We start from the raw sequence: 23127 nt of genomic DNA, 5'->3' as shown, positions 1-23127 counted from the left end.
AGTATTGCCACATGAGCAAATGAAGGTCCCGAAAGCTTTACTCCACCTGTGTCATTAAGATCGACTCTACTTTGATGAGGCAGCTCTTCCCCAGTCATATTTTGAGTGCCTTCCAATCCGAGGGGCTCATCTTTCAGCACTTTATCAGACAATGCCCTGTTACTACTCATAAGGTTTTCACTGGCCAATTTTTTTCAGATTGCCAAGTTCTTCTTCTAGTCCAAGTAAAGTATTATAATGGAGTTAGAAAATCAAAGGGAAGAATACGCTTGGCATTTCTCAAGCTGAAAGAACAGAAAACAAAATTCAAGCCTCGAGTTTCGATATTGAATGATTCTGTGGGCAAGGTATTGAACAAAGCAGGAAGAATCAAGGAAAGATGGAAAGAATACACAGAGTCACTGTACCAAAAGGGATTGGTAGATGTTCAACCATTTCAGGAAGTAGCATATAATCAAGAACCAATGGCACTGAAGGATGAAGTTCAAGCTGCCCTGAAGGCATTGGTGAAAAACAAGGCCCTAGGAATTGACAGAATATGAATTGAGATGTTTCAACAAGCAGATGCAACGCTGGAAGTGCTCATTGGTCTATGCCAAGGAATTTGGAAAACAGGTACTTGGCCAACCTAGTATAAAAGATCCATATTTGTGCCCATTCCAAAGAGAAGTGGTCCAACAGAATGCAGAAATTATTGAACAATACCGTTAACATCACACGCAAGTAAAGTTTCACTGAAGATCATTCAAAAGTAGTTGCAGCAGTACATCGACAGGGAAATACTAGAAATTCAAGCCAGATTCAGAAGAGGACATGGAATGAGAGATATCATTGTTAATGTTGGATAGATCCTGGCTGAAAGTAGAGAATACCAGAAAGATGTCTACTTGTGTTTTATTGACTATGCAAAGGCATTCAACTGTGTGGATCATAACAAATCATAGATAACATTGTGAGGAATGGGAATTCCAGAAGACTTAATTGCACTCATGAGAAACCTATACATAGACCAAGAGGCAGTCATTTGAACAGAGCAAGGGGATATTGCATGGTTTAAAATCAGGAAAGGTGTTTGTGAGAGTTGCGTCCTTTCACCATACGTATTCAATGTATGCTGAGCAAATAATAGGAGAAGCTGGACTATGTGGAAGAAGACTCACTAACAACCTTCCTTTGGTATGCAGATTACACAGCCTTGCTTGCTGAAACTGAGGAGGACTTGAAGCACTTACTAATGAAGATCAAAGACTACAGCCTTCAGTATGAATTACACTCCAACATGAAGAAAACAAAAATCCTCACAACTGGACCAATAAGCAACATCATGATAAATGGAGAAAATACTGAAGTTGTCAGGGATTTCATTTTACTTGGATCCACAATCAATGCCCATAGAAGCTGCAGTCAGGAAATCTAATGGTGCATTGCCTTGGGCAAATCTGTTGCAAAAGACCTTTTTAAAGTGTTACAAAGCAAAGATGTCACTCTGAGGACTAAGGTTTGTTTTTTGGTTTTGTCACTCTGAGGACTAAGGTACGCCTGATTCAGGCCATGATATTTTCAATAGCCTCAAAGGCATGGAAGTGCTGGACAATGAATAAGGAAGACAGAAGAAGAGCTGATGCCTTTGAATTATGGTGTTGGTAAAGAATACTGAATATACCATGGTGAGGTGGATTAATTACTTTTGTGTGTGGCCTTTGGAAACCCTGGTGATGTAGTGGTTAACAGCTATGGCTGCTAACCAAAAGTTTGGCAGTTGGAATCCACCAGGCGCTCCTTGGGAACTCTATGGGACACTTCTACTCTTACCTATAGGTTTGTTATGAGTTGGAATTGACTGGATGACAATGGTGTTTTTTTTTTTTCCTCTAGCAAAGGTCTTGTAACTCCAGCCCAGGTGATTGGGCGGGACTGTGTGTTAGGGTAATTGTGGCCCACCAATGGAATTGGTCAGTTTTACCTTAAAAGAGAGCCAATTCCAGAGCAGAGAGGAGGATCCTATAAGCATCAAGGAAGAACAGCCAGGAGTGGAGGGTGAGTCCTTTGAACCTGGGATCTCTGCACAGAGAAGCTCCAGGAAGTAGGATACAGACAGAGAGAGAGAGACAGAGAGAAAGAGCAAGACAGTGAGAAGTGGTGGCAGCAAAGACCCAGCAGCAGAGACCCGGCAGCATGACATGGTGCGGTGGGCCACTGAGAGAGAAAGCTGAGTGCGTTTGGGGAGACGTTTAGGGGCAGGGAGAGGAATGCCTGAGAGCACAGCTGGGGAGAGGTTGTCGTGATGGAACAACAATATCCTGAGTGTTCTGAGCCTGAATTGTAACTGTTACTTCCCTAATAAACCCCATAATTGTGAGTATGGTCTATGAGTTCTGTGTGGCCATTGCAATGAATTATGGAACCCAGTAGAGAGTGCTGTTCGAGGGATGATTGGTATCAAAATTTGTAAAGACGGCAGATAGAGGAGGCATGTCTGACCTCCACCTCATGGGAGTCAGCCTTGTGCTAGTAATCTTGGTTCTCCTTCTTCCTCGTGGGGTTAGAGGAGGTCAGACACTGCCCCCAAGCCGTTTTTACACATGGACTGCCAGAAAAACAAAGAAGTACAGCCAGAATGTTCCTTAGAAGTGAAGAAGTTTATGTACTTTGAACATGTTACCAGTTCCTGGAGAAGGGCATCGTGCTTGATAAAGTAGAGGGTCAGTGAAAAAGAGAAAGACCCTCAATGAGATGGATTTACACAATGGCTCCAACACTGGACTCAAACACAGCAATGATTGTGAGAATGGTGCAGGATCGGGTGGTGTTTTGTTCTGTTGTACGTAGAGTCTGTATGAGTTGGAAACAACTTGAGACATGTAACAACAACAACAATTACACACGTACTCCTCACTATCTCATTGTTCAACATTTAACAATTACAATAGTGAAAAATCTACTATCTGACTATTTTGACCATTAATGACATACATCTGAGAGTAATGCTGGATGTAATGGTTAAGGTTATGCATGAACTTGGCTGGGCCATGATCCTCAGTAGTTTGGCAATTATGTAATGATGTAATTTGGAAGTTATGTAATGATGTAATCATCCTCTATCTTGTGATCTGATGTGGGCATCCTCCATTTTCACATAATGTCGATTTTCACATAATGACCTGGTATTCTAACCTAACCATGTTAATAAGTGAGGATTGGGTGTATTGTGAAATGACAACAGATTTTGCAGTAATAATTATTGGATTGAGATCAAACTCTTCCATCTCCAAGCTGTGTTACCTCAGGTAAGTTGGCTAGCATTTCTGAACTTCATGTTCTTTGTTAGTAAGTTTATGGTGAATATGTACTTTATAGAATTGTTATGAAGTTCCAATGAGGTAATGTTAAAGTGTATTAAAGAGTTTTTTAAGACACTAAAGTATTATACAAATATTTGTTATTATTATTGTTATGATATAATTCTGTAAAAATGTTACATGCAATTACTAGATAGTCCTGTAATTCTATTTCATGTTACTTCATGCTAAATGTTTAGTCACTGAAACATAAAAAATTATATGACTCATTCTCTAATTGTGGGAGTGTTATAATTTAACGCCCTGGCAACTCTTTTACAATAAAGTAAACATTCCCAAGTCTAAATGCACACTGGATTGACAATTATTTCTCCAAGCTATGTTTTGAGTTTGTAATTTAATTTTACACAGGCTCTTAACAGCAGGATTTACATTATATATGTCAGCTTAAACACATGGCTATCGACACACTCACACCATCACAGAAACGCCCACAGTGCAAATGCATCTTAAGAAAGCGCCCTTATTCCGAGGGACTTTCACCAGAACCAGTGTTCCCAAAGGAGAGGCAGATTCTTTGATCCCTTTCAGTCCTTCAGGATGTAGAACTTTCGTTTCCATCAAAATAAATTCTGAAAGTTAAATAAGGGAAAAAAGTAAATGTCTTTGGTCCTTCCAAATTACCAAATGCCAATGAATTTATTAAACATTTTAGAAAGGTCAAGTTATTATTTCCATTTATCAAATCAAATCAAGTTCTTCAGCTTATCCAATAGATTGTGGTCATGGATCTGAAGACTTTAGAACATATCATTTGCCAGTTAAGGGTTTATTTCAGAATTTACTTCTTATTAAGTGTAAAAGGACACTTGATTTGCTATGCCCTCCCTGATCCAGCCTTCCATTTAAAGCTAATTGTAACATTTATATGACAATTATCAGATATGTCTTGGGATTGCTAAAATAATAATCATTCCTTTGTACAGAGTGATTTATTTTGTTTTTATAAAGAAAGAAAGATTCATTAGGATAGGGTAGAAGTGTAGTAAGGGCATTGTGATAGGAACTAAACCTGAAATTCACTAGAGCCTGGGTCAGTTTTCTCGGCATGTGTCTTTTTTTGTACTATATGGCACCATTTCTATGAACTTCTCAGTGTTCTTTTGTTCCTGAAGAACAGTTTCCTGGACTCTACTTATACGTCTCCCATCATGGCTTCTTTAAGTGGGATTCTCTGACCTAGGAGTTCACATCACATAACAAGGAAACAGCCACCACTGATTGGCCTTTCTGCTGTTTGTCCCAATTTCAAATTCTTGGGAGAGAGAATGTCATTGGCCCAGCTTGGTCTCTTCATTACTAGTTGTTATGTAAACTTCCCAATAGGCTACGACTCTGAACAAAGGTCCTGGTGCAAACATGATTTCAGGGACAGATGGTGATAGTTGTCAGAGAAGGGAGGTTGGGCAGAATAATCAATCCAAAATTACAATAACATAAAAAGATTTTAATTATAGAAATACTTCATTATTATCTCAGAAATATTAGCATGCAAAAACTCAGGTATAAAAAAATCTGGAAGGATTATATGCATGTATAAACCCTGAGAAACATTCAAGAGGAGAAAGCTCTTTATGATTGCCTGTGATTTTAGTTTGCACTGTGTGAATTTGGTATTTATAGTAGACCTCACTGAAGACCATTGGAATTTGCAAAACTCAGCCTCAGTATGGTCCATTGCTGATTAAGTTCATAATTCTTTGTTGCAAGAATTCGGATTAAACACAGTGTAATTCTCTGGGTGTAAACTATAAAGTAGATGCATTTTTGAAAGCATAAGCACCTGATTAACTATGTTTTAGCATCACTGCAGCCAATGCACTTTTAAGCACTTGAGTTTGTTTTATCAAATATGTGTGCAACTCTGTAATATATATGGCATTATGCCACAGATTATCAAAATATGCATATTTAAGAGCACAAATGTTAAAGCAATTATGCAAATTTTAAAATCCTTTCACATAAATTGGACCAGGATCATTTCAGACAGTAGTTATAAAAGGAAGAGAAAAATCAATTGTAGTTTTTTTTTTTTTTAACTTAAAAAATGCATCTATTTATACATGGCAGATTTATCACATGTGTTTCTATCGTCTCTTCCCTGCAATACTACTTAAAGTACGGTCAGGAAAATTTTTAAGAAAAAGGCAGATATGAGAGAGATAAAGCTACAAACTTAATTGCTTTCAAGTGGAATACTATTGAGAAGTGAGCCTATTTCCTGCACAGAACCCTAAAAAGATTCTGGGAGCACTGGTTATGCCGTGGAGGCTAAAGTGAGACTGGAGACTAAAAACAAGGGGAAGGAGGAAAGTCTGCATAAGGGAGTTAAACCCCCAGATTTTCTTCCTTCACTGGAGACCAGGTGGCTCTCCCCCAAGCAGGATACCAGTAGTTAATTTTCAGAGGAAACTGACCTTGAGAGGCACTGTACACCAGACACAGCAAAATATGGGAGTAGTAAATATTAAGCAAACTAAAAGAAATACATACAGTGTAGGGGAAAAAAGGCATTTAAGCAAAAACCACAGCTTGCTGTAATTGATATTCTCAAAATGAAATGTTGCATCCATTACAAACGAAAAACAAAAGCAAAAAGTAAGATGTTCATATAAAGAATCAAAGAATAAGAAAGAGTTTCAGGAAATTAAATCATTTAGAAAATTCCAATAAATGTTGAGGAAATTTCTGGGAAAATAGAATCAAAAGATAAATGGAAAAGAGAAGAAAAGGGCTAGGAGAATCAAATGATCAGTCTAGGAGTTCCAGCATCTAGCTAATGCCAAAACAAACAAAACAAAAACCAAATGAAACCCATTGCCTTCGAGTTGATTCCAACTCATATTGACCCTGTAGGACAGAGTGGAACTGCCCCACAGGTTTTCCGAGGAGTGGCTGGTGGATTTGAACTGCTTATCTTTTGGTTAGCAGACGCACTCTTAACCACTGCACCAGCAGAGTTCAATCTAGCTAATAGATATTACATAAAAAGAGAGCAGAGAAAACAGGCTAGGAAATCACTCAAGAAGTGGATTATAAAAAATTTACTGAAGTACAAGCGTCTCCAGGTTAAAGAACACTGCAAGAGCCCAGCAATAAAGATCCTGCAACAAAATACATTTTTGTGAACTTTCAGAATATCTGGACAAAACAGGGTCCCAACACTTTTCAGAGATAGAATTTAAAAAAAAAAAAAAAGGAAACATGGTTACCTACAAAAGACCTGAAATGAGAATAGCACCAGAATTCTCAAAAGCAAAAGCAACATTGAGGTGAGAATGTGTTGGAGCGATACCTCAGTATTTTAAAGGAAAATAGTTTTCAACTTAGAATTCTACACCTGGCCAAATTTTATGCAAATATTTGTATACAATAAATACATCTCAAGAATGCAAAGAATCATTCTTGATTCTTGTGCTCTTTTAAACAAAGTTACTGGAGGAAAGATTTCAGCAAAATGAGAAAAAACTAGATGACAACATGGACCTCAGGGAAATGAGGTCCAGTTTTTGAAGGAAAGTCATAAGTTTTTGGCTGGGCAGAAGGTTTAAAGAGCAATCAGACTAAACTAAAGCAAGTATATGAAGAACTCTGAGAAAGAAAGGCCTTCAAAGAAAACACTATAGCCCAAGTGTTTAACCATTTGGAAATTGCTTAAGTACTTGGATTTTGCTATTTGTAACTGAAATGCAATATTCATCTTGCCAGATTGTTGTAGGAATTACGAAACATGTATGTAAAGGCCCCGGTATAGAGTAGTGTCATTTACTGAGATAAGGAATGCAAGAAAGGGCCAGTTTGGGCAGGGAAGGTTGGGCAAATAGAGTAAAATATGAGCTGCATTCAACTTTTCTACAAATTTTATTGAAACCTATTGGACTACAACCCCAAGCACAATGGTTTCTTTCCTCCCTCCCTTCTTGCATTCCTCTGTCCCTTACCCTTCTTTTCATCTTATTTTTAGTTTGAAAATGGTACATTTTAAATTCGGTAACCTAGAATCTTTACGGTTTTACAACTCTTAATACTGTGGCATTTCCCTATATGTCCGAAATGGTTTTTGGCATCCTATTTTTAATTAGTCTCATGGTTTGAGTCCCAGGCTTTTGGCAGAGCAGTGGTGAGATGATACCAAGAGTAGTGTGGTTAGCGAGAGAAATACAGAGGGAGAACACAGGAACTGATGAAGAAGATGAGGAGAGCAAATTGAGAAATTCAGGAAGTTGAATGAAAATCAGAACAATATGTTTTTAACTGCATATATAGGAACGGGAGGAAACCGTGGTGGCATAGAGGCTAAGAGGTATGGCAGTCAACCAAAAGGTCAGTATTTGAATGCACCAAGGCGCTCCTTGGAAACCCTATAGGGCAAGCAGTTCTACTTTGTCCTGTAGGGTCACGAGTCAGGATCTACTCGATGGCCATGGGTATACACAAGTATAAGAATGGGATTAAGGCTTGGTGGGAAAGTTTGAAATCTTAGCTTGTGACATTTCCTTAAAGCTATCAAAACCCTTCATGCTTTCATTAGAATTTCTATAAATCTCTTCAGGACCCCCTCCCCCCCTACAAAAACAAAACATTGCCCTTGAGTCAATTCTGACTCACAGTGATCATTGGGACACTGTAGCACAGAGTATAACTGCCCCATAGGGTTTCCAAGGCTGCAATCTGTACAAAAGAGATTGCAACATCGTTCTCCTGAGGAGCAGCTGGTGGGTTGAAACTACAGACATTTTGATTAGCAGCCGAGCGCTCAACCACTTCACCACCAGGGCTCCTTTCTTCAGGACCAGAAATACGAATTAACTACAAATGTACTGAGAAGCAGTTAGGGAAAATTTGCTGTAACAAACAACTTCACCATATACCAGAGAAAAACTTTTAGAGGTAAATGACAATTATTCTTTCATTACTGCTACTCACAATCTGTCATCAGCCTGATTTTATATGTATCCATTGTTCTGTGGTTAAGAGCTTGGCTGCTAACCAAAACGCTGGCAGTTCAAATCCACCAGCCACTCCTTGGAAACACTATGGGGCAGCTCTACTCTGTCCTATAGGGCCATTATGAGTTGAAATAGACTCAATGGCAATGAATTTGGTTTTGGTGTATTGTTCTATAGTTCATACTTCAGGCTGAAATAATAAAGTAAATCAGTTATTTAACACACTTTACCAGATACTATATTTTTCAGTAAGCTTTCCATTGAAGAAACACAACTTAGATAAAACAATTTCTTCCAAAGTATTATTTATGCCACTACTTTGATGAAAAGGACAACATGGGAGAAATCCACTGGTGCCGTAAGAAACTGAGAGCAAAGGGCCTGTGGGCTGAGTAACTACTCTCCTTATGACAACATTATGATACATTGCATTGGCTGTCTCGGTTGATAACATTGACTATATGAGAATTAAGTGCTAGTGACATGTTGCTTAAATACACTTACGGTTAGACGTGTGAGAGACAATAGTACCTGCATCAACCTTTACCTGCAAAGCCACGGCTCCACTGAAGGGGCAGAGTCATATTTGTGACACTGATTCCTTGACATCAGCTGAGTGCACACAGTGAATTCTGAAGGTTTTTCTTCTCTTCCTTTTGGCATCCTTCCCCATCTGTCCTGGTATCCCTGTCTTCCTTTTCCTGTCTTAATTCTACCTCCTTTTTTTCTTTTTCTCCAAGAAAACCTCTAGAGCATGTCCAGTTCTCTATGTGATCTGCACACCATGTTTAGTGCTGAGTTAAAGCTTGCCTTCATGTAAGCAGTAAGGAAATTACACTTGCGAGATTGCAGGTTTTGAATCAAATTACACAGTGAGTGCCATTTCTTAAAGCAAAGCTTGAGGGGCTTTTGTGAATAAGTTCGTCTGAGTCAACAGCTAAACAGTTATTTGGCGAGTGCTGAGAACTCTTGCTTTCTTTTCTTGTTCAGGGAAAGGGCTATTAAAGAGATTAATAAACACTGGTAAACGTTATCCTACTCCCAAGATTTATTCAATGATTCTCCATTCCCCCTGGCTGAGCTGGCAGCTTTTGTATTTACTTTTCTAAGTGTGTGATGCACAAGAAGGCACTACCTAGTAGAGTGAAAGATGAGAATTTGGCTAAAAGGAGTTTACTCTAATTATAGACTGTAATTATAGGAAGTGAAACGATAGATTGGAACAAAAGAGTAAATATACAAGAAGAGATTATAAAGGGAAACATGGCAAAAGTTGGAAATGGGTTCAACAAGGATTGGATTTGAAAAAGAATAGAAGCACATACTTCTCTTAAAAGGACGATATGAAAGAATAGTTGGACTTGCAGATAAATTTTAAAGTGTGGAGTAACTGTTTTGAAGAAATTTATATTGATGGCTCCTATCTATGGCACCTTTCCCCTCCCCCAACCATCATTGTTACTCCATAAACCTATTTTCTTCATAGCATCTACTACTAGCTTAAATGATCTCGTTCTGAATATTTCTTTAGTTATCTAATATCTGGCAGCCCCTCTAGAATGTAAACTCCATCGGATTAAGAAACTTGGCTGTTTTGTTCATACCGCATTCCTACCATGTACATGGCATATATTAATGCGCTTCGTAAATATTTAGGTGAATGGACATTGTCAATGACCTTTCACATGAGAGCAAGGAAGAGCATGTTAGAAGACTAAAAATGGTTTAGAACATACACATTCCCATTAGTAAATACTAATATTCGTGGTATTAATTATAGTTACCACTAGGCAAAGTGATTTGCATATACTAAGTCTAATATTCACAATCACCTATGAGAAAACTGTTACTATGCCCAGTTTAGGATTAGAAAATTGGAGCTTAGAATGCTGAAGTTAAGAAGCTGCTAATTAGTTTGGCCATGTGTTGATTTTTATTTGGCCAGCAATAACTAAACAAATTTTTGACCAGTATTTATGATTTAGTTTTTATTAAAAATAAATTTTTAAAGTATCCACTTACATGGTAAAATAATTTTCTTCATATTGTCCAGGAAACGTAGAAGTTGGAGTAGTGAAGATAACAGTCTCCCAGACTGCAGATGAGTTAGCAAGGGTTGGATTTAGTCAGGGATTGTAGGGGTGGGATGTGTGTGTGTGAGAGAGAAGGGCAAAGTCTCACGTATCATTGCAAAGAGCTATAGTGACTCACTTTGGGACCCAGATCAGGTAGAAAGACAAGTAAACTAGGAAAAATCCAGTAGACTGTTGCTATTTGAAAATATTTCATTGGGAAGAAGTGAGCAAGAAAGGTTCATTCATTGTTTCCTCATGTCTCATCAATTTTCCAGCCTGACTTCAGTCCCTATTTCCCTACGGCAACAATGGTTTCCATTGTTCCCATTATGTCATTATGAAGATATGTCCTTCTTATTAGTTATCTTCATACAGAATCTATCTTTAGCATTAAACACTGTTGATTGTATCTTTGTAGAATCTTCTCCTCATTTATGTGTTGCTGCATTCTATGGTGGCATAGTGGTTAAGAGATATGGCTGCTAACCAAAAGGTCAGCGGTTGGAAACCACCAGGTGCTCCTTGGAAACTCTATGGGGGGCAGTTCTACTCTGTGCTGTAGGGTTGCTCTGAGTCAGAATTGACTCAACAGCAGTGGGGTGTTTTTTTTTTTTTTTTTTTTTCGCCTTCTGTTGATTACCTCCTATTTCTGACCACTCTTTTTTACTTTAGCTTCTCTTTCATCTCCTCTTAAGATGTAGGAATTCCACAAGAGTTAGTTATTTCTTCTGACTTTGTACTCATTTGCTGAGAGTTTTCTATTTTTAAGATTTTCCCAAGTCAGACATGATCCCTCCAATGTCCATGTGCCATTAAACATCTCCTTATTGATGTCCTGCTAATAATTCAAACTCAATATATCCAAACTCAAATGCATTTCTTTCTTGACTTCCCTTCCCTCCTGTGACCTCAAAGTTGACATCCTTTTGGTCACATAGAACAGAACCTTTAGGGTTATGCTTGACTTTTTTCTCTACTTCCTTTTTTTTGTCCTTATCCAATCTCTCATTGAGAACTCTTAAGTCCTCTTTTGAAATGTTTCTCAAATGAATTTCTTCTCTTCTGCTTTTTTTAATCATGTATTACTGCTTTCGCTCCAAACTAATCTCTTTGCTTCCGAAGTTTTCCCTCTGTTATTCTATATTTCCTTGCTTTCCCCCCGCCCCCCCATCTTTCTTCCATACAATGACCTTAAATTGTTCCCCATTGTCTACCAAATAAAGTCAAAATTCATTATCATTGTATTCAGGGCCTTAATCTAATTTCCTACGGCTTTCCATTCCAGCTCCACTTTTTACTATACGTTGTGTTCTAGACTCTATTTTTATATAATCACTGTTCTTTTTTTTTTTTTTTTTTAATCTGAGCATTTACTCTTTAGCTTCTGTTCATCGTTTTTCTCCTGACTTTCACTGTGAAACACTGCACATGCTTCCGGACCCAGCTCAATTATTACTTCTTCCATGAAGTCCCCCCAACCCATTTCCTACCAATGACATCACTACCCTTTCCAGATGCCAAGGCATTTTCATTTGTACATTTCCTGGTGCTTATATTAGAGAGATATGCAGTTTAGTAGTGAAAAGGAAGGCAGGTTCAGTGGCCAGAATTACTAGCTGTGTGGCTGCTGACAAATCACTTAATCCTCCTCTTTGTTCCTTTACCTATTTTATAAAATAGGTACTTTTACTCATTTTATAAAATGAGATTATTAACACCTACTTTACTGAGTAAGTAGTATATATAAAGCTCTTAGAAAAAACGTCAAGGTCATAGTAAGTGTTCAACCAATGTTATTTTATCATCATCATCATCATCATCATCATCATCATCATCATTGCTCCTTGGAAACTGAGGGAAGGCAAGTCAAGGAAGAAATGCATTTAAGTTTGGATATATTGAGTTGGAATTATTAGCATACTAGCATAGTGGTTAAGTGCTACAGCTGCTAACCAAAGGGTCAGGAGTTCGAATCCACCAGGCGTTCCTTGGAAACTCTATGGGGCAGTTCTACTCTATCCTATAGGGTTGCTATGAGTCGGAATCGACTCGACGGCACAGGGTTTGGTTTTTGGTTTTTGTATTATGATCATTTGAATAAATGAGCATCTGCATTTTCCAGTAGACTTTGAGCTCCTTGATGTGGAGAACATATGTCTTCTTTATTTTTTATCCTAGCCTAATAAAGACATGAGACAAACAAACACTAAAGAAAATTTCAATAGAAATAATAAAAGTGAGGATATCGAACAGTAGCTAACCTGAAACAGATCTATGTGACTTTTTTAAACAGAAGTCCTGGTGGCACAGTGATTAAGAGCTCAGTAGCTAACCAAAGGTGGGCAGTCTGAATCCACCAGCCACTCCTTGGAAACCCTATGGGGCAGTTCTTTCTACTCTCTCCTATAGGGTTGCTTTGATTCGGAATTGACAGCTACAGGGTTGGTTTTTTTGTTTTAGCTGATGACTTTGATGACAAGTAAAATGAATTTACATCCCACTAGCTGAAACTGGGGACCCTGGTGGTGCAATGATTAAGAGCTCAGCTGCTAACCAAAATGTTGGCAGTTTGAATCCATCAGTCAGTCCTTGGGAGCTGTATGGGGCAGCTCTATTCTGTCCTCTAGGATCTCTGTGGGCTGAAACTGAGAGATGGTGGTGTGGGTAGACCAGAAGCAAGGTTGGTTTTAAGGAGAAAACACCTGGATCAGGAATTTTTATTTGATAAATGCCTTCAATTACCCCCATCCCTCACAATAAAAAAGTTTATAGAGTTGAACATGTTAAAATTGTCTTAATTTGGGTTACAAAATATGCCTCAAAGAAGCCACAAAGTAACTTTCCTTTAAAGTACAAGATTTTGCATGTTTGGGTGCTTCATATTGACATAATGAAAACAGCATAAAAAAAAAAAAACCAAACCCACTGCAGTCGAGTCGATTCCGACTCATAGCGACCCTATAGGACAGAGTAGAACTGCCCCATAGAGTTTCCAAGGAGTGCCTGGTGGATTTGAACTGCCAACTCTTTGGACAGCAGCCATAGCACTTAACCACTACGCCACCAGGGTTTCAAAGCCAAGCATAAATCTAATTTGGAAAGAGTCTGGGCGCAAATAAATAGTGAAATGGACTTGAATTAAAACAGCTCAAAGTCAGGCAAGCCATTGGCAATCATCTGAGTTGTATGTTCCTATTACAACAGCAAATGTGATAATCATTATAAAAAAAATGTCACTAAAATGCTACATATTTTAGGACAGAGGCAACAAAGCATCTCTTTCCCTCTCTGCTGTGTTGATGTGGCTTTTCTTCTTTTTTTAACCTTCATTTTAAAAAAGATTCTACTCTTTTTGAGAGACATTTGTTAGGGATGTGAGCACATTTTCCTAAAATAGAGATTTGTAAGATTAGACATAAAATCTATGCTTTTTGGCAATAAGCTAGGTTACACTACTTTTTCATTCTAATGCCTTGCATCATAATCTCCACTAAAACAGCATAAACCCAAAAAACCAAGCCCAGTGCTGTCGAGTCAATTCCGACTCATAGTGACCCTATAGGACAGAGTAGGACTGCCCCACAGAGTTTCCAAGGAGCGCCTGGCTGATTTAAATTGCCGACCCTTTGGTTAGCAGCCGTAGCACTTAACCACTACGCCACCAAGGTTTCCAAAACAGCATGGTCTATGAAAATTCGTAACAAAATGAGAACCTGTGTTTTGAATGTGCTCTTAGAATTTCTTTCTTGCCATCTTGTCCTAGATATTAGGTTTGCAGATATTTGAATTGTACCATTATGCTTTAAACAGTTCGTGATTCTGTCAGAAGTCTTATTCGTGAGGTTATTAATTCAAGTATGTTGTCAATATTTTTGCATTGTTATTAAAATTAATGACTCTTAGCTTATCAGGGGTGATGTTTTATAAATGTATAGTCAGGTATCAATGAGAGAGTTAACTATAAATGGAAATCAATCTTTTAATATGAATTAATAAGCTGAAGAAATTGATTTTTCATTGCTTTTTCTACTTCATTACACACGCTAATGCTTTAACTGAAAAGCTATCTCATGCTCTTTAACATATGATCAAATCATTTGTCAAGTCAGGTCACATATAAAAAACGTCCTTTGAAATCTTCATTAGTCTTGTTTAAATGTAATTTTGGCCAGACTTACCACTTTAAATTTTTTCATTCTATATTTGAGTTCTGGCTTAATAATTCAAAGTCCTTTAAGCAACAGAAAGCTCACATCTGGCTAATGGCTTTTTTCTTGTTTTTGTTGAAGGTGGTCCTTGGGGACAGCTGTGAAGTACCCCTAAGATCTTGTAAATATGAGTAATGAGATTGTCCTCTGAAAACTAAATTACAGAATCAATAGATAGTGGATCAGAGCAGAGATATGTAGTCACCTGGAAAAAAAAAATAGATTTGCTGCAGGCCAGAGCCAGACTTGACTGAATACATAAATAAATCTAAAGGAAAAACAACAGTTAAAGCAGATGTTATTCAGCAATGAAATTAAGAAAAGTTGACCCAGAGTAGCAAACATTCGCTATGTCCATTCTAAATACAGGAAGGACTCCTTGGCTGATGGCTTTAAAGGCAAGCATACCTCTACCTCGGACATCCATGTGTCAGGCCATTATTTGAATTTTATACCTCGAAAGGACCCTTCCCATCAGAATTTGACTTTCCATGAAGGGCTGCCTTTGGGGGAGAAAGAGCTCATTATGCTGATGTTTGAGTGTGTCAGCCATATTCCTATTTATTAATTAATGAATTAGCATTTTTATTTTATACATCATTCCCTGCCTATTAGGTGAATAAAGCCCACCCCCTTGCAAGATGGATTAACTCTCAATGTGCTGCCATTTAGGTTTTTAAGCTTATGTCTGATGGCTAGAACCAGTTGCTTGGTGATTTTGCCACAAAAAATGCAACTCTGAGACCTGAGGTAGAGAGAGAGAGAGACCGTCACCTGCTTTTCTTTCCTGGTGAGACTCAATTCACTATTTTCTTTGAAACTTCTCCATGTAAAATCACAGTGGAACTTCTTAAATTCTTTTGTTATTGTTGTTCTGACTTGGAAAACATTACTCAAAACTTGAACTAAACTCTGTTGTATTATTTTTTTGCTGTAGTCAATTCTTTATCCAGGCAATGGATCAGTGGTTTATTCAATATGTAATAATGAGGTGGGTTATAACAGACTGTTATAGTAGTTTTCACTTTCACCTAAGAGTATTTTGTGCGTATGTGGAGAGGCAATCAATAAAAGTGAAGAGCCTCTGTCGATAAAAGCTGTTAGAATGATAGCCTTTTACTTTTGGTTAGTATTGTAAAATTTTAAAAGCAATTTCACATTAATTCTCTCCTGATCTTTTCAATAACTGTGTGAAGCAAGTAGAGAAGGTATTATTATTTTCAATTTGTAGATTAGGAAATTGTGGCACAGAGAATTTAAATGACTAGCCAGGCACATGACTAAGAAATGACAGCCAGCACAATCAGATATGCCTCTGAACACTAATCCAATGCTTTTCCAATTATGCTATTCTGCTTCGAAGATAAAATTAAAGACAAATTTTTAAAAATCTTTCAAGTGTTTCTGAAAGCTAAAGGTTGAATAAACCTCATTTTTACAAAATGCCCCTCTATTTGACTAAATTGTGATGAGAGAAAAAAATACAGTTAATCCATTTTGAAATATTTATCGTGTACCTACCGTGTATCAGACACTGAACTAGGTACTGGAGGTATATAGGGGTACAAGGTAGAAAGGGTACCAGTCTTATAAAACTGTCAGTTTAATGAAGAAGACAGTTGTTATACACATAATCAAACAAATGACCATGTAAGTGTGATTATGAGACTTTGAGAGACTTTCCCTAGCAAGTGATATTTAAACTGAGGCGCTTTTGAGATGAAGTTCTCCAAACACAAGGTGGGTGCAACAAGGGAGAAATCTTTGTCTAAAAATCCTATCAAATATAACTTAATCACCTTAAATAAAAACAGAGAAAATAGAATTATTCTTACCACAACTTTTGTTCATGTCCTGATTCTGGCACAAGAGAGATGGAGGGTGGGAAGAAAAAGAAAAAAGTTGGTGTTTTAAATGAGACGATCCTTGATAATCAATTACCAAGGCTTCTTGGTATTCATTATCATAGTTTAACAAAATCTTTGAATATAAAAGCACCACAAGATTCAGGGATGCCTTATAAGATATTGTGTCGCAGTAAAAATGATTAGAGGTCCAAACTTAATTGTCTTAATAAGCTACTTAATCATTCATGACAGACAAGAGAAGCCACAAAGGACCACAATTCTAAGGCTTTCAGTTTTCAGCTTTAAAAAGCTCATTAGTAAGGCAGGAAGTTGAAAAACAGGGTATAAAACTATTTTATTCAGAGGTCTCAGTTATTGTTCATCTACACTGGTAGAGTCACTTTGCATCAACTTCTCATTAGCATAAGGAACATTTTGAAGGAGTCCCCATACAGAGATAATACGCATCATTATGTGAAAACAAAATTAGAAAGAAATTACTTTAAAAATCAAATTTTGACAAGGAGAGACTAAGTACCTTTCATTGTAAATAGCAGTAAATAGAGCCCAGACCTTGATTAACTAGAAGATTGAGGAATGTGTTATTCTGGTCACTTATTAAAAATATTTCTAAAATAAACTAACCTTATCATAAATATCTTTTTAAGACTGTATTCTTTCCAACTACAAAACTAATACTTGCTGGTTTTAGAAAGCTGGAAAATAAAAATAAGGTTTCATAGAAGAAACAATAATATCCAGTGTATGAATTAAAGTAATTCAACAATAAGAAAGACCAAAGGAGAATTAATGCATTTCAAATTATGATGTTGGCGAAGAATATTGAATTTACAATGGACTGCTAGAAGAACAAATAAATCTGTCTTGGAAGACGTACAGCCAGAATGTTCCTTAGAAGTGAGGATGGAGAGACTTCGTCTCATTTACTTTGGGCATGTTACAGGGAGAGACCAGTCCCTGGAGAAGAATACCATGCTTGGTAAAGTAGAGGGTCAATAAAAAAGATGAAGATGGTCAATGAAATGGATTGACACAGTGGCTGCAACAATGGGCTCAATCAGAGCAACAATTGTGAGGATGGTGGAGGCCTGGGCAGTGTACCTAGGCTCACTATGTGTTGGAGCTGACTCAGAGGCACCTACCCCCCCGCCACACACACCCCCAACAATAAGGTACCAGTTTAATATATTTTCTCTAGGTCCTTTAAGAATGTATACAAATACTTAAATATGTGAAAACAATTTGACAGAATCCTGTATATAATATTTCAGATTTTATTTTACCAGTTATATTATGAACATTTTCACAAAATTTTAAATATTTTCGATATAATCTTTTTTTATTTCTGCATGCTGTTTTACCATATAGCTGTGCTACACATTATTTAACCATTTTCTTATGCCAGGTACCTTGAATGCACTTTTTTGTTGGCATTCATAAATAATGCTTCAGTGAACATTCTTGCATAAGGTCTTGTTATCTTTTTTAATAAAAGGAAATTACTGATTTAAAGAGCATGAATGCTTAAAAATGTATTTATATGGCGTAGTGAATGACCACTTGCATTCAATTTTGTTAAAATGAAAGCAAATAAATCTAAACTGCTACAAGTGTTGTTGTTGTTAGTAGGAGCCGTCGAGTTGGTTCTGACTCATAGCGACCCTATGTACAACACAAGGAAACACTGCCTCATCCTGTGCCATCCTCACAATCCTTGCTATTTTTGAGCCCATTGTTGCAGCCACTGTCAATTCATCTTGTTGAGGGCCTCCCTCCTTTTTGCTGCTCCTGTACCTTACCAAGCAATTTTATAATTGAATGAACAATATTGAATGAAAGTGCCCATTTCACTACATCATATAAACCTTGAAAATTATTCATTAAATAATTGGATCAGTATGGTGGGCTGAAGAGATATGTTTGCATTTTTCCCCACCTGTAATCCTTACATTTACAGAACATTTATTTGGAAAAACAACAACAACAAAAATGTATAATATCACTGGCAAAAAAGAAAGGAAGCTATCAACAGACAAGACATTTTCAGGAATTCCTGAAAGTAAGAAAGAAGATAGCATTGGGATCTCAGGAAAATGAAAGAAGAGAAAAATCATGGCCCGAAACAAATGCAGGGAAAAACTTAAAGAAGTGGAAGCAATTCCAGGAATACTTCGAGATGAGAGTCAACACATACAAAGACAAGTTCTGGATATGGAGGAATTATCAACTTAATTAAAAGATTGTTTATCTATTTGAACTCCTATTCCTTTAGACCTGCTTGCTAAAGGTAATATGTCCGGAGAGAGCTCCTAGAGGGGATGCTTGAGTCTGAGAGAGAGAACAGACACGTACATCTTCTCAGAAAGGAAAGCATTTCAGCGTTCTCCATGCCCATTCTGAGTCAAGGACTTTTTATTTTAGGCTTCATAGGTTGGTCTACAGCTTATCTACGCCCTCCAAAGACATGCTCAACACAGAGAAAATACTCATCCCTCCATTCAGGGGGAGACCTATTGAATAACCAGAATATTACAAGTGCCGAATATAGACCTTTTGATATTCACTACCAGCCCACAAGATTCCACTCATCTGCTTTCAATAATTTTCTTTCTGTTCTTCAGATTAGATTATTTCTATGGAGCTCTCTTCAAATTTATAGCCTCTTTCTTCCGGCATCCCCATTCTGCCATTAATCTCATTCAGTGCATTTTTAAATTTCACATATTATAATCTAAATTTTCCATTTTGTTCCTTTTTATATTTTGTATTGTCTGCTAAGATTTTCACCATTTCATTCATTTTGAGAGTCTTTTTCTTTATCTCCTTGAGCACAGTTGCTTAATAGTTGCTATTGTAGTTTCTTTGAAGTCCTTCTCTGATAATTACAACATTTGCATCATTCCAGGCTTGGCACCTCTTGATCATGATTTCCCTTGAGAATGGATCACATTTTCCTTGTTCTTTGTATGTTGAATAATTTTGGATTTTATCATGGACGTTGTGATTTTTATATTGTGTAGATTCTGCACTCGATTATAGTTCTGTGAAGGTTGCTGACGTTTTTGTTTTAGTCAGATGTTAACCTAGTTAGATTTTTACTGTAGCTCCATTTCCCACTCTGTGGTTCAACCTAAGTTCAGTTCTTTAATCTTTTGCTCAGCTGTTTGAATCTCTGCCGTATATGAATGATCATGGGACAAACTGAAACTTTTGGGGTATTCAAACACAGAGTTAAGGCATCCCTTTATCCAGCTTTCACCCCTCCAGGACTCAGATTCTACCTCCTACCCCCACTGTTCAGTGACGGCCATGGCTGCCCTTGCTTGCTGTTTAATTTCTTCCTGTTTGCATTCTTTTTTTAAAAAAAAAATTTTATTGTGCTTTAGACGAAGGTTTACAGAGCAAATTAGTTTCTCCTTCAACAATTAATACACATATTGTTTTGTGACGTTGGTTGCCAACCACATGACATGTCAACACTCTCCCCTTCTCTACTTTGGGTTCCCCATTACCAGCTTTTCTGTCCCCTCCTGCCTTCTAGGTGTGCCCATTAAATCTCATTTTGTTCTATTGGCCTGTCTAACCTTTGGCTAAAGGGTGAACCACAAGAGTGACTACAGAACTGAGTTAAAAGAGTGCACGGGGGCTATACTCTGGGGGTTTCTCCAGTTTCTGTCAGACCAGTAAGTCTGGTCTTTTTTTGTGAGTTAGAATTTTGTTCTACATTTTTCTCCAGCTCTGTCTGAGACCCTCTATTGTGATCTCTGTCAGAGAAGTCGGTGGTGGTAGCCAGGAACCATCTAGTTGTGCTGGATTCAGCCTGGTGGAGGCTGTGATAGTCATGGTCCATTAGTCCTTTGGACTAATATTTCCCTTGTGTCTTCAATTTTCTTCATCCTCCCTTGCTGCAGATGGGGTGGGACTAGTGGAGTATCTTAGATGGCTGCTCATAGGCTTTTAAGGCCCCAGACGCTGCTCACCAAAGTAGAATGTTTTCTTTATAAACTATGTTATGCCAATTGAGCTAGATGTCCCCTGAGACCATGGTCCCAAGCCCTCAGTGAAGTAATTTGGTGCCTAAGGGAATTTGGATGTGTTGGGTTCTGGGTCTACGAAGCTTCTATGACTATGCCTTGGTCAAGTTGTGCTGACTTCTTCTCCTCACCAAAGTTACCACTTACCTATTGTCTAGTTAGTGTTTTTCCTCCCAAACCCTCCCCTCCTGAGTAACCATCAAAGACTGTTTCTTTCTGTGTGTAAACCTTTTCATAAATTTTTATAATATTGGTCTCATGCAGTATTTGTCCTTTTGTGATTGACTTATTTCACTCAGCATAATTCCCTCTAGATTCATCCATGTTGTGAGATGTTTCAAAGATTCAACATTGTTCTTTATCATTGTATAGTTCTCCATTGTGTGTGTGTACCATAGTTTGTTTACCCATTCATCTGTGGATGGGCGTTTAGTTTGTTTCCATCTTTTTGCTATCGTGAATAATGCTGCAGTGAACATGGGTGTGCATATGTCTATTTGTGTGACAGCTCTTATTTCTCTAGGATTCTTACCTATTTGGAGCCAGCCTGTGGGGGCAGGGTGGGCCCTGGCAGCAGTGAGATGGTGTCTCTCTGGCTCGGTGAAGCACCTGTGGCCCATTGGAAAGTGGAGGAGGAAACTTAGAGGGGAGAAAGGAGGAGGGTGGAAAAGCATGTATCCCTGGTTACTGGGTGTTCTGTCTCCTGTTGGGAGTTCCATGAAGTTGCCTTCCCACACTCCCCGTCTGCCACACTTGGTGGCTGAGATCCAAGATGGCATTAGCTAGTAGGGGACCTCTACTCTGTAGCTCTTCTCTTTCTCTGTTCTCTGTCAGTTTCTTATTCCATTCAGTGCTTGACTGAGTTCTTTTTCCCTTTATTTGATGCTTAGGGTTCCATTATTGATGTTTGTATCTGTTTTACTTAGTTTTTCAGGTCTTTGCTATAGAGGGACAGCTTGGTGCTTCTGTCTAAAGCGTCATGTTGGCTCTTCCTCTCCTCTTTTATTTCTTAGGATACATAGATGCCACTATTTCTTTCAGAGTTTAACTGCCTACACTGGCCCTTCCACCTTCATGGCAAAGCACCCCCCACCCTCCCCCCCCCGCCCCACACACACACAAAAGAAGAAAATTCACTCTGGTTGCTTCTCCAATTTTGACTTCCTTCCACAGTAGACTAGCTTTTATTTATTCTTTAGACTCCTAATGCAATTATTTTGTATTCTGTCCAGAATTTATAATTGTTATCAGTGGAAGGATTGGCCTAGACATAGGTTATATCACTATACCAGTAACAAAATTCTGTTCCTTAGTTTTTATCTCTAGGATAATGGCATGAAAATTTTTGCATGCTTGCTACTTTTCAATATCTCTTTTAATTAAGTTTATTGTAAAAGGTGGTTAATTGAATTGGATACTAAAAAACGATATGAGAGAATGAGTTATATATTGACATGGAATTATCTCTACAAAATGTTATTGAGTCAGGGGCGGAGCCAAGACGGCGGACTAGGCAGACGCTACCTCGGAGCCCTCTTACAACAAAGACACGGAAAAACAAGTGAATCGATCACATACATAAAAATCTATGAATCCTAAACAACAAACACAGATTTAGAGACGGAGAACGAACTAATACAGGGAAGCAGCGATTGTTTTCAGAGCCTGGAGCCAGCACACCAGTCAGGTACGGCACAAGCACAGAGAGCTGCTCCACCCCCCTGAACTAACCCCGGGAGGGGGACCAGCCGGTTCCGCGGGTGGCATGGGACGCAGCCGGTAGGAGAAGTCCCCGGGAGGCAGTGACTGGTCTTGGAACGGGGAGAGCAGCGTCCCAGCCAGGGAACCATCCCGCCGGGATTTGGACTGGACGCAGGTACGGCATAAACACGGAGAGCTGCTCCACCCCCCTGAACTAACCCCGGAAGGGGGCCCAGTTGGGTCGCGCGGGCGGCGTGGGACGCAGCCGGTAGGACAAGTCCCCGGGAGGCAGCGACTGGTATTGGAGTGGGGAGAACAGCGTCCCAGCCGGGACACTCAGTCACAGCACAAGCACGGGGAGCTGCTCCACCCATCTGAACTAACCCCGGGAGGCGGCCCAACTGGTTCTCGGGGGCCGCAAGGCAACGCGGCTGGAGGGACGAGAAGTCCCCTGGAGGCAGTGACTGATTTTGGAGTCGAGAGTGCACCGTCCCAGTAGGGGAGCCTTGACACTGGGCACGGGGCTGGAAGCGGAGGATCTGACCTTGGCTCCAGCGGGCCAGACACCCCGGGGGCAATCTGCACACAGCCAGCACACATAGGTGACGCGCCCGTGGGAATCTCAGATATAATAGTCATTCCAAGCAAGACAAGCAACTCTGGCTATATTCTGAGGTGCTACTCTCCTATCTCTCTGTTCCCTCTCCCACCCTCCCCAGGCGGCTTCATTAATATCCGAATAGCCTGAGCCAGAGGGAGAACTCTGATAGGGATCTGACTGCATTTTTTTTTTTAGCGGATTTTCTGGAAAAACTAGTTTCCCAGTGATGGCTCGGAGACAACAATCCATATCAAACCACTTAAAGAAGCAGACCATGACAGCTTCTCCAACCCCCCAAACAAAAGAATCAAAATCTTTCCCAAATGAAGATA

Source organism: Loxodonta africana, chromosome 1 (assembly GCF_030014295.1).
Source record: "Loxodonta africana isolate mLoxAfr1 chromosome 1, mLoxAfr1.hap2, whole genome shotgun sequence".
Taxonomy (NCBI): domain Eukaryota; kingdom Metazoa; phylum Chordata; class Mammalia; order Proboscidea; family Elephantidae; genus Loxodonta; species Loxodonta africana.
The sequence above is the reverse complement of the archived record's forward strand: the minus strand, read 5'-3'. Positions refer to the sequence as shown.